Here is an 11915-nt window from a genome sequence, read left to right as displayed (position 1 = left end):
TTAAGTAGCCTATGTCTGAGATACTGCCAATATACATAAGAAGGCCCTAACCCGTGAATGGGTTAATTAGAATTCAGTGGTTGATCCACTTATAAGCTACTGTCAACAACTTCGTAGACTTCCTTAGAATTAAGCCTTAACGATAGAGCTTCGACTCGTCTTTTATCAACAACAGTGGCGGGCGGCCCTCTTGACCAAACAAAGACATTAAGGTGAGATGGAGAGATATCTGAAGCTCAGCTCCGCCCGAGCTACTTTGTTAAATGAAAAATAACGAGAGCCAATAGAAAGCAACTCCAGCGTAATGGCACGCGTGTAGGGTACATGCGCGCGCGGGGATCACGCGCACCACACGCACAAACGATGTACTCCGCTTGCGCACGTTGAGAACACCCCAAAGAGGAGGAACTAAAATATGGTCATTTAGTTAATATCACTTCTCTACCAACGCCAAACCAAACAAGCTGCTGAAGGTGTGCCGGACACTTACTGAGAAACGTTCTGGATGAAAGGTCACCCTTACATTATTTGGATGTCTTTGAATTCGGGTTATTAAACCGTCGTAGAGAAACGATTGAAGAAGCTTGAAGTGCGCGCACAAATCTGCAGTCATTAGTTTGAAGACGAGATATGCGTAGACAGTGAGTGAAGACTTCTGCACTGAGCCTGCCCGCGATACATCGTTGAGCTTTTCAGTTTTATCAATATAACTTTGGCTGTAGAGTTTTGAACCATCTACGCGAAATGGAGAGACAGCAGTGTTGAAAGACTACTGGAATTTTCGTTTTCCCAGACCGATCATGGTAAGTGGAATCATATGAATAATAATATTGCTTTTCAGGTCTTATTGTCTAATAGGAAAATCAATAGCCCATGCGTATTCTATGTGCAATTGTTTTGGTTAGCTTAGAGAGTCATGTTATCGGCTAACAATATGGTACTAAACAAGTTTCAGCTCTACTTGTAGGCGTGTTGTTGTTCAGTCGTAAATCATACAAACAATATTGTATATTTTTTTAATTTATGGGATTTTCTCTGTGTTAAACATTTAAGCTCATGACAACTCGTTTCAAATTACCCGACTTTGGAGGCTATATTAATTTTTCCAAAAACAATTAACATTAGGCCTACTGTAAAAATTGCAAAGCATTCACAGATATAATTATTTAGTAAATATCATCGATACCCACTTGACCTTATCTTCCAGGTGATAGTGGTTTAGTCGGTTGTTCTGTCTAGTATCACTGCCGCATGAAAAGTTGGTCTGTATATGAGGCCACGGGATGACGAGACACTGTGATTTCATACCAGAATTGTATTTTCTAGTTTGTGTATTTAGTTTGTTTGAATTGCAGTAGATTACAACGCGTATCACGAACTCGACAGTCAGAGGCGATTCCGGTCTATTTCCCATTACACCACAGTAGAGGGATTTGCTAATTCAAAAACGGACATGCTCCACGTTTAAGGCCTAAACTCTTGAAGCAGCTCTTGAAGTGGGCCTGGAAGTATGGAATAATGTCAACAATTTTGTATAATTTGTATGTTTTTGCTATGGTATAAAATTAATCACTAGTCTGCTATTTATGATCAATTAACCTCCGTTAATTATCCATTTACCTCTATTGCTTAAAATATCCATGACTACAGTTGTATATTAGCCTATAGGCCACATCATAAATAATAAACATGTGTGTTTAGAAAATCTTCCCAGTGAATCCAACACCTCCATGCGTCGGGAATCTGTGACATCATCCACTGGCTTTGTCACATAAGAGCGCTTAGCCTTTATATTCCTAAATGTGCCATCTTACGGCTAGCTGCTTCCCTTGGTGAACAGCACACCGACTTCTGTTTTTTGGAAAATATGAATTCCACAAGTTTTATTTTGGCCAAATATTTTTGATCTGTGTGCGTGTGTGTGCCTAAAGTTCCTGTTTGTGTACTAAAGAATGTTAGGGGGAGTGTACCATTGGGTCCAACTTTTCGTTAAAGCTCTTTGTTTTCGTTGGTGGCAGTTGAATCCTTTAACACTAGTGCTTGGCCTAAGTACTGAAGATTACACCTAAATCACAGAGGCCCTTTCCTTGCCAGAAACTAATTAAGTAATTTAAAGGAACCACTCTAAGCATTTTTCAAAGACGGGTATTCATATTTCTCAAGGACCCCTTCATAGCTTCAGTCGAAAATCACCTCCAGTGTTTTGCTAGCCATTCCATTTACCTTTAAACACTCGTAGATCATGAGAGAGTTTCAGTCAGAAGTGGTTCTGGATCCCTCCTCCTTGCGCTATACACAAAAATAACAAAACCATTATTTTGTGTCTGAGAAATACAGACAATGGTTCCATTGACATTTTTATAAATACCTAAAATTATGCTTGTGGCACATTTTCGGCCAGTGCTAACGCATAAATATTGATTTCCGTCAATTAAATATTATATTATGTGCAGTATGTTTCCATTTATAATTTTGGGTGATAATACCTTTTATGATAGAATTGTATATTTTGAAATTAATTCAACAGTACAGTATTTAACACTATGTACATTAGTAACAATTTTTTAATTGTATACTGGCTTAAATTCTATATCTATACTGGCTGAAAATATTATTATTTATGCTCTATTTCATATACACAATAAAACACCAGCATTAGTTTGTTGTCCATCCTATTACAAATAGTTTTGAGTAAATACTTTTTTATTTACTGTAACTGCAGAGAATACTACTCACAAATGGGTATGTTAACAAAGAAACAAAAATTAATCCAATTAAGTATCCTCATCTGCTATTAATACCAAGTGTGTTAATATTTGACTTGACATCCAAATCATATACATTCAATATACTGTACTTGTAGAGCAACCATTGGCCACATAGTTTCTGTATCAAAGCAAACTACTAAAAATATAAATAATTGGAAACCCGCTCCCGGTCTGAATTTCTACCTACACAAATGCTGTCAGTATGTGCTGGGTGTGTATTATTTAACACTGTTTTGTATCTTAATAATATCAGGCCCCATTTTTGGATGAATCTTCTGCTTCCCGAGACCCTTTCTCTTCACGGTTACTTCAACTTGAGTCTAATAAATAGTGAATAAGCAGGAGCCCCAAGTCCTGAATCCAGGAGAATTCCCCATCCTGTACCGAGAGGCACCCCCTCTTAAGAAAACACAAATTAATTCCAAACTCCTCTGTAGCCAAAGTTTGGTGGAATGATAAATATTTTCACAGGAAGCTCTGCTCTTCCTGACTTTATCTCCACCAATTTCATTATTTCACCGCTGACTGAAGCTCTGTGCTTTGTTTCCACCCTGGGAGTCAGGGGGCCTTGAGCTCTCTCCCGAGTGAACCGATCCCCTGTCCCCATCGAGGGTCAGGATCATCATCTGATGAACACAAGACGTCCACTTCTGATGAAGGCAACAGTCCTGAGTGCATGCACTAAAGCAGGACATGCAGTTTTGTTCAGGTCACACCGAAACATCGGTGCACTGTCCTCAACAAAATGTATTTAACAAAACTCTGTAAGGGCACTGTGTTTAAACCTGCCCCCAACGTTACTGTAGCCTGCCAGCAACGTTACTGTAGCCTGCCACCAACGTTACTGTAGCCTGCCACCAACGTTACTGTAGCCTGCCACCAACGTTACTGTAGCCTGCCACCAATGTTACTGTAGCCTGCCACCAACGTTTCTTTAGCCTGCCACCAACGTTACTGTAACTTGCTACCAACGTTACTGTAACTTGCCACCAACGTTACTGTAACTTGCCACCAACGTTACTGTAACTTGCCACCAACGTTAATGTAACCTGCCACTAATGTTGCTGTAACCTTAACTCTGGTTAGGCTGTAACCAAAGTCTGACTGCAATGTTTATTACTAGAAGTTGTGGTTCAGATATCAGACATCCAATGAATAATTAGAACTACAAAACACAGTTTTAAAAAAAAAGGTAAATGGTTTTAATGGAAATAAAATGGAAGTAGTAATGCTGTGAAATTAAATGAACTACCACGATTTAAATTCATGTGTTCTATAGAAAAAAATATGAAACCATTGTTTACTTGGAACTTAAGTAACACTACTTCCAGGTCCCTGCTGGTAGGGTTCTAATGATTGTATAATGTCTTGGATAAAAACGTGTGTTATCAGAACCTTGCGTCTTCATTTCCCGGTAACCCCTAGAATGACCATTTAATTGAGGCTTTAGCGAGGGAGTCCTATTTAATACAGGGATACTTTGATCAGCGATTACCACCAGCAAAGGCTCTATGGTGATAGACCACGTGGGGGGGGGGGGGGGAACACTGAGTGCTCAGATGAGGAAGATTTAAGGAAGGTTGTGGCTCTCATCGGCTCTGCTTGAGCAGTTTGTGGAGAGGCTTCAGCGCACACTCGCGTGCACGCACGTGCACACAATTCTTTTAAACCCCAGGGAGCATCCTGGGAGGCCTGCAGGGTTCCCAGTCTCAACTGTGTGTGTGTGTGTGTGTGTGTGTGTCCCCGCTCTCCAGCCAGCTAAGTCCTGGTCTGTCAGTAGGCAACAGCTGTCTTCTCCAGCTATCACACCTCTCCTTATCTCAATTGGGGGAGCTACGCTCGGAGGCATTGAAACACCGACACACACCTACACACGCAGGGGCAAATGCACAGAAAAAGCACAGTCATGCTGTAGCGTCCAACCTGTTCTCCTGCTGTTATCTTTCTACGCAGCGTCTTGAATCTTCCGCAATGTCCAGTAGGAGGAAGCTCCGAAATGAAAGATGCTCACACATTTCGTTCTCCGGTGTGAACTTCAACAGAGTTAACGCAGCAGGATTCATTTTCAGTTATCCATTGTCAGTTTCATTGGCTCTGGTGTTATCATTCAGTTACAGGTCTGTTAACGAGGGTTTTGGCAAATTCACATCTTATGAAAAAAACTAAAGTTTTCCCTTCAGAGAATACTTTTTCACATCAACTAAACTGCATGTAAACTGCATGTAAACCATAAAGTTAGCTACAACTAAACTACAGGATAACTAAAAGTAACCAATAGGTATACTACTACTAAATGCATCTGAACTACTGGAAAAATACAACTAACCATAAAACTAACTGGAAGCAAACTACGTGTAAACTGCAATGACACTATTTACAGGTAAACTACAGCATTATTCTAGGTAAACTACAGGTAAACTAAGTTATTTCTTCAGCAGTAAGGCCGTGACGTCTTTGAGTGATGACTGAATGCTTCACTCCAGAGTGTGCGTGTGTGTGTGTGCGTGTGTGTGTGTGTGTGTGTGTGTGTGCGTGCTTGTGAGCTCTGGACAGCTGCTAGCAACTAGGGCGGGCGTTGTCATGGACTGTAGAGTAGGGGAAAAGGGCAGAGCTTTGTGTCCAAATTACTAATAAAGAAATTGGCTCAGAGTGTGTGTGTGTGTGTGTGTGTGTGTCCGTCCAAGAGAGTGTGTGTTCCTTCATGCTTTCCCGCTTTTAAGCGTGCATGTATTTCTGTATGTGTGTGTGTGAGAGAAAGATACTACCACCCCACTGTTCTTTTCACTTCCATCAGTAGGCCAGATGTTTTACCTGGGAGCAGACCACCATCTGACTGGGGTCAGCCACCGCTCTGGTCCATGCCCCATGTTAAGGAGGCTTCCGGGAGGTCTGCCAGCTGTCCCTCTCCCCGACCCCCGTCCCGAGGCACTGTTTCTGGGCAAGAAAAGGCTCTGGTGGTGGGGGGGGGGGGGGGTAGGTGGTAGGGGTGGAGGTGGTATGGGTATATTAGGAGAAGTGGTTGTGAGGGGTGGGGGTGGGGGGGTGAAGAGAGAGACAGATAGAGGGAAGGAGAGACAGGGAGAGGAAGACTGGAGCGGAGAAATAGTGTGAGAGAGAGAGAGAAGAAGACAGAGAAGAGAAGAAGAGAATGACAGACAGTGATAGAAGAGAGTGATAGGGAAGGACGGAGAGAAGAGAGAGAAAGATGGAGGGAGAAGGGAGGGAGAGAGAGCCATCGTAGAGTGATTTAATGAAATGGGGCTCCATTTCGGGGGCTGGGGGGTACAGACCTCCATGCAGCTGGTATTAGCCACTCTTTTTCTCGGACTCCGTCAGTTGGGAAAGAAAAGGCCACCGAGGTCTCTCAGCTAGTGTTACACACACACACACGCATGCGTGCGCACACACATTAAATGTGTAAAGGTACAGAAGTGTGAGAGTGTCCTTTTGTGAGTTGAAAGCCACTGAATTGACATTATCTGTTTGCTTTTGAAAGTTCCATTTTGATTTAAAGAGGATTTAGAGATGGAATGCTCTGTGGAGGGAAACAGGCCACTGTCTCTCCCAGGGCCAGTAGTATAGCCTGGTAGCCCAAGGGCCAGTAGTATAGCCTGGTAGCCACAACAAGAGGTCTAGTAACACCGGAGGAGCCTCGCGCGTCAGTCGGAAAATCAATGTTTTAGTAAAACATAGGCATGCGCGTGTGCGTTTTAGTTTTGGTGAAATCCCCAGACTCTTTGGTCATTCTGTGTATGAGTCTTCTTTCTCAGGAGCCCATTACTGCACTGTAATCATCTGCTTTAGGTCTCTCTCGCTCACATACACACACATATACGGTTTAGGTCTCTCGCTTACACACACACACACTCACTCACACACACGCCCACACACACATGCACACACACACACACACACATGCACACGTGTGGCAGCCAGCCTTATTTATGGGCCATGCGGTTCAAAGGCTGCAGATGGGGTGAAGCCGCGGGCCGTGTGTGTGTGCGTGTTTGTGTGTGTGTGCGTGTGTGTGTATGCGCATGTGTTTACTTCAGTGTGAGGTGGCTTTGCGTGGACAAAAAGGCTTGTTTTCTGTGTGGTTTGGCTTTACAGAGGCTAGAGGGTTGGTTGTCCATGACACCATTTAATGTGTTTTTTGTGACTCCCTTGAAAAAGACACATCCAGTACTCAACTTGTGCTTGTGCTGGTTAACAGTCTGGGATCATTATATTCTCTGTGTAGTTTTGTCAAAGATGGTACAGTGTGCAAGGCCAGTCACATAACTTGTGTTAATGTACTGTATACAGATTATGTTTATAGATTTACTTTGTGGGTGATATTGTAGATACAAAGCATCAGATAACATTCCCTGGGTCGTTTACGACAGACCTGATTTCTCCTTTTATTTATAATTAAAACCCCACTAACCACAGCTCCACATTTTATTACAATACACATTTAATGATTTGGCCTGTTGTTTCCTGTCGGAATGTTCTGTGGTTGTTTCCTTCTGTAAACCTGTGGTTCTGTCCTTCTATAGGTCTGTAAACCTGTGGTTCTGTCCTTCTGTAGGTCTGTAAACCTGTGGTTCTGTCCTTCTATAGGTCTGTAAACCTGTGGTTCTGTCCTTCTGTAGGTCTGTAAACCTGTGGTTCTGTCCTTCTGTAGGTCTGTCCTTCTGTAGGTCTGTAAACCTGTAGTTCTGTCCTTCTGTAGGTCTGTAAACCTGTGGTTCTGTCCTTCTGTAGGTCTGTAAACCTGTGGTTCTGTCCTTCTGTAGTACTGTGCTCCTGGGGTTCTGTAGTACTGTACTCCTGGGGTTCTGTAGGTCTGTGCTCCTGGGGTTCTGTAGGTCTGTACTCCTGGGGTTCTGTAGGTCTGTGCTCCTGGGGTTCTGTAGGTCTGTACTCCTGGGGTTCTGTAGTACTGTGCTCCTGGGGTTCTGTAGGTCTGTGCTCCTGGGGTTCTGTAGGTCTGTGCTCCTGGGGTTCTGTAGTACTGTGCTCCTGGGGTTCTGTAGGTCTGTGCTCCTGGGGTTCTGTAGGTCTGTGCTCCTGGGGTTCTGTAGTACTGTGCTCCTGGGGTTCTGTAGTACTGTGCTCCTGGGTTCTGTAGGTCTGTGCTCCTGCAGGCAGTGGCGACGGACTGGGGGTGGGGGGGGGGGGTGGGGGTACTAACTATATAGGGCCGTGTGGAGGGGCCCCCGAAAAATGTTTGAATCTTGAATAAAGAGGGGAGGGGCCCTCAGAGACAGACTATGTACAGGGCCAGAATTTTGTTTTCCACCCGTGCATGCAGGTCTGTGGTTCTGTGCCAAAGGGCAGACAGGAAGCATTGAGGGGGCATTCCTGACAGATGGCACTAACTTCCAGCAAGGAGTCAATACAGCCACAATCACTACACTGAAGTCTTGTTCCAGAGGCTTTGTTGAAGAGGATGTCTGTCTGTGCACCAGTCCCTCCAGGCGGTCAGGGGGGGGTCAATTAGGGTACCAGGTGGGGACCCATATGGTGTCATTAGGTCCTCAGTTACCATATCACACTGAGCCAATATGTTACTGAGTTTTTGGACCGATGCAGCTCACTCAGAGGCCACTGATATTGTGCAACTTGGCTGATGTCCATTACAAACGCTCACACAAACCGCCGAACTGATGCACAAGTATTTATGTGCGCGCACACACACACACACACACAAGACAATAGAAAAAGTACTCTCCCATGAAATATGTTGTTTTTCTTACATATTTGGTCCATTGACAGATAGAGGTAACCTCGTTTAAGTAATGACACAGACAAAATGCTTTGCAATCATTTAATAAACAAAAATCAACAGAAATGCAGCTTCATTTTATACAGCACTGCTTCAACTGTGTCGTGTTCGAGGGCTCTCTCGTGTGCACGGCAAGTTTCAAGTCCCCCTAGAGCATTTTGGTAGGATTTTGATATGGCCTTTGATTTGGCCGTTCCACAACCCTTTGGTGGGACAAGCAGTCGTGTGTAGTTGACCAGTGGTTTGGACTTTCTCCATTTGTAGTTGATCAATCGGACAGTGGAATGATGTACTTAGAAATGGCTTTGTAACCCCTGCCAGACACATGGGTATCAGTAATCTTTCTCCAAGGGGCCTCAGATAGGTCTTTTGGCCTTGGTATGATGTGTTACTATACATCCTTATGTTTATACCAAACCGGCTTCTAATCTTTATGGAAGGTTGGATCCTCCGAAGTTACTCACTAATGATTTTCTAATCTTTTGATTAAAAAAATTCACATTTTAGGTTATGGTAATGTAGGGGTTTACTGTTGTATTGCATTAATTGATTTAAAGTTGATTCTTTTTTGTGATTTGTTTAATTGGGTGATGTTGATCAATGAATGTGGTTGAAATTTAGTACAAAGATATGTGTTCAAAAATGTATAAAGAAAATGCAATTTTCAGGGAGTGTACCAACTGTTTCACAGGACTTTCAATGCAGGCGCACGCACGCACGCACGCACACACACCTTTAATCTTTAATACTCAAATTTAGCAATCAATCAAATTTATTTCATAACGTTAAACTTACTGAATCAGAAGTTGTCACAAAGTGCATCTACTGTATGAGTTCACAAGTCCAATTGCCAGTGAGGTCCCGGGCTTGTTCCATCCGCTCCGATGTGACGCAACTTGTCACGCGGTACTGCAGAATCTGATACCCGTGGAAAAAAAAGTCCTGCCCATGCAAAAACCAAGATGTCAGGTGAAGCGAGGCCGACCGGGCCGAAGGGGACCGCGGCCCCGCAGAGGTTTGCTTTAGCTCACATTTCAACTGGAACCGGACAGATCTCTCCGTGTTCCCATGCCCTTTGCTCTGCCGCTGAGCTCTGCTGGACCCAACCAGGAAGCGCCCGGCGCATCCCAGGCATGGCGGGAAGTCGGGGGTTTTGGCTGGGTGGCCACAGCAGCCGCGGTTCACTTTCCCATGTGCAGAGAGCGTCGCCGGCCTGGGCGAGGTCGTACCGCCCAGGGTCACATCCTCTGTGTCCAGTGGCGAGTCAACACGCGTGTGGCTCTCAAACGGCGAGGGGTCACGGCCGAGGTCAGATGAGGCGTGATGATTCACTGCCGGGGCACCGAATCATGGTGTCCGGTTGTTTTGTATTCACGCCCGGCATTCGCTGAGAAATGACGGGACGGGACGGGGGTCAGTCATATTAAATATATTATCTAGCAGGTTCTCAGGATTTGCTTATGACAAGAGTCAATGTGAACCTTTTGCTACCAGGTAGGATGACGCAAATGGGTTGAATAGTTGAGATGTCCCCTGAGTTGTTTTTGTCCTCAGGATGTCCCCCAGCTTGCAGAGATTCTCACTGAAAACCAGGAATGAGCTTGACTGGGTGGTTTCATGGTTTTCAGGATGCCCCCCCCCCCTGCTCGCAGTTTACCTGGGACGTGTCCTGAGCCTGTGATCAGCGTCACGGGCCGGGCATCAACCTGGCCTCCTGACACCGGCCGTGTCTACACTCCCCCTTCAGGTCATTAAGCGCAGGAACCTAAGTGCTTCTCAGAGTCCTTTGGCACATCCACCGAAGAAATAACTATTACTTACTAAGAAAACAGCCAGCCCTGCAGTGACTCAGACCGTGGCCTTAGGAGTGCCTGGGAGGTCAGCTGCGTCAGCTGCAGTTACCATAACACACGATGCATCATGTGTGCAACGCGGTGTGCGTCGAATGTGCCGCTGGTAATTGAAACTCAATGTGACTGACGCTTAGCCTGTCAGAGGGCCGCAGTCACAGGAGTCCGCTTGTGTTCTGCATGTGCTAACGTGCTAATGGCAGGAGCCCGTGTGGATTTACAGTAGCCAGACTTTCTCCGTAGCGTCACAACCTACCGTACGTGTGCAGCTCCGGGTCCTCTTTTCAAGTGTCCTAATTTTCTAGGAATTCCCGAGACCTCTTTCTCCCTCCCTCAGGCCTCCTTCGCCCTCTCCCTCCACTACCCTCTTTCTTTCTCCCGGGCAGTTGCCGATGTCCTCCCTGCCCCCTATCAGTCATGTGTCTCTTCTGTCTCTGTCAGTGCGATGTCAGCGACGGGGTCAGAGTTCAAGCCGTAGCGTTCTGCGTGGCCAGATTGGAGTGCCCTGAGGGCATGGAGACCACTGTCAACATCAAGAGGGCTGGAAAGAGTTGTTGCCTTTTGTCCTCATCCGTGACTAATCCCCTTACTCTTAATCTTACTGTCTCTTCCAGCTGTTCTCCTTCTTTCCCTCACCCCGACTTCAAAACGAATCCTGCTCTTAACCCTAACCCTAACTTTACCCCTAACCTAACTCTCAACCCTGCTATCCGTGTCATATTCTTATTTGACGTTCATATATGATTTAGAAAGTGGTTCACGTTACAATTTTCTTTCGGCTCAGAAGATGTTCTGGTGTAGTAATTTCCCTGTCAGCGACCAGTAATGGTTTAGACCTGTTGAAAGTTGCAAACAAAGGTACGCTTCCTCCTGGGTTTTGACATTGGCACTATTGTCTGAATTTGTGTACCACTGCTGTTAGCTTAATAAACCACAAACAGGTTGGACAGTTGTAAGTGCCATGTACCAACTTGAATGTGTCCACATTGAAGTTCCTCTGTAACGTTGTATGTAATTGCTGTGTCAATAAAAGTTTTTTGAGCCACTTGCTCTAAAGTGGATCTTAAACTTGAGAGGAAAAGCAACAAGTGTTGTATAATAGTCACAGTCCCATAATATCCTCCAGGTAGGGGCATGACTGAAAACACATTGCCGTTAGTTTGTTTAGCCTGGCAAGTTGTTATGCAGTTGAGAGCAGGTTTTGGGGAGGGTAGGTAGGTTAGCGGTTAGGGCAGAAAAATCTCTCGTTCGGGTCCCTAAGCAAGGCAGTTAACTCAAATTGCCCCCAAGTCGCTGTTATGAGTTGAGAATACGTACTCAATTGCTTCTTTTTCTTTCAGACCATAGTTATAAAAATACAAAGAATCTCCCTCTCTGAAATTGTTTTGCTTTGTTTTTTCTTAGAATGCATTCAGTGGTCTAAGAAAAAACTGTTTAGCAGTTTAGTTCAAATATCTTTTGAGATTTTCATTCAACACTGCTGTTATTTTAGATCTTTTTATTTTCCGTTTGCTGTGACAATGTAAA

General features: G+C 44.5%; 1 protein-coding gene across 2 annotated transcripts in view; it reads left to right on the top strand.

Annotated features, from left to right (window-relative positions):
- Nucleotides 1-397: 397 nt before the first annotated feature.
- eya2 (EYA transcriptional coactivator and phosphatase 2) overlaps nt 398-11915 on the top strand; it is a 34204-nt gene continuing 22686 nt past the window's right edge. For both annotated transcript variants that reach the window (XM_034287318.1, XM_034287319.1), the window contains exon 1: nt 398-803. The gene's annotated coding sequence lies outside the window, so the exon portion shown is untranslated. The remainder of the gene's footprint in view (nt 804-11915) is intronic.

The sequence above is a fragment of the Esox lucius genome, chromosome 17 (assembly GCF_011004845.1).
Source record: "Esox lucius isolate fEsoLuc1 chromosome 17, fEsoLuc1.pri, whole genome shotgun sequence".
Taxonomy (NCBI): Eukaryota; Metazoa; Chordata; class Actinopteri; order Esociformes; family Esocidae; genus Esox; species Esox lucius.
This window is presented reverse-complemented; position numbering and strand designations above follow the sequence as displayed.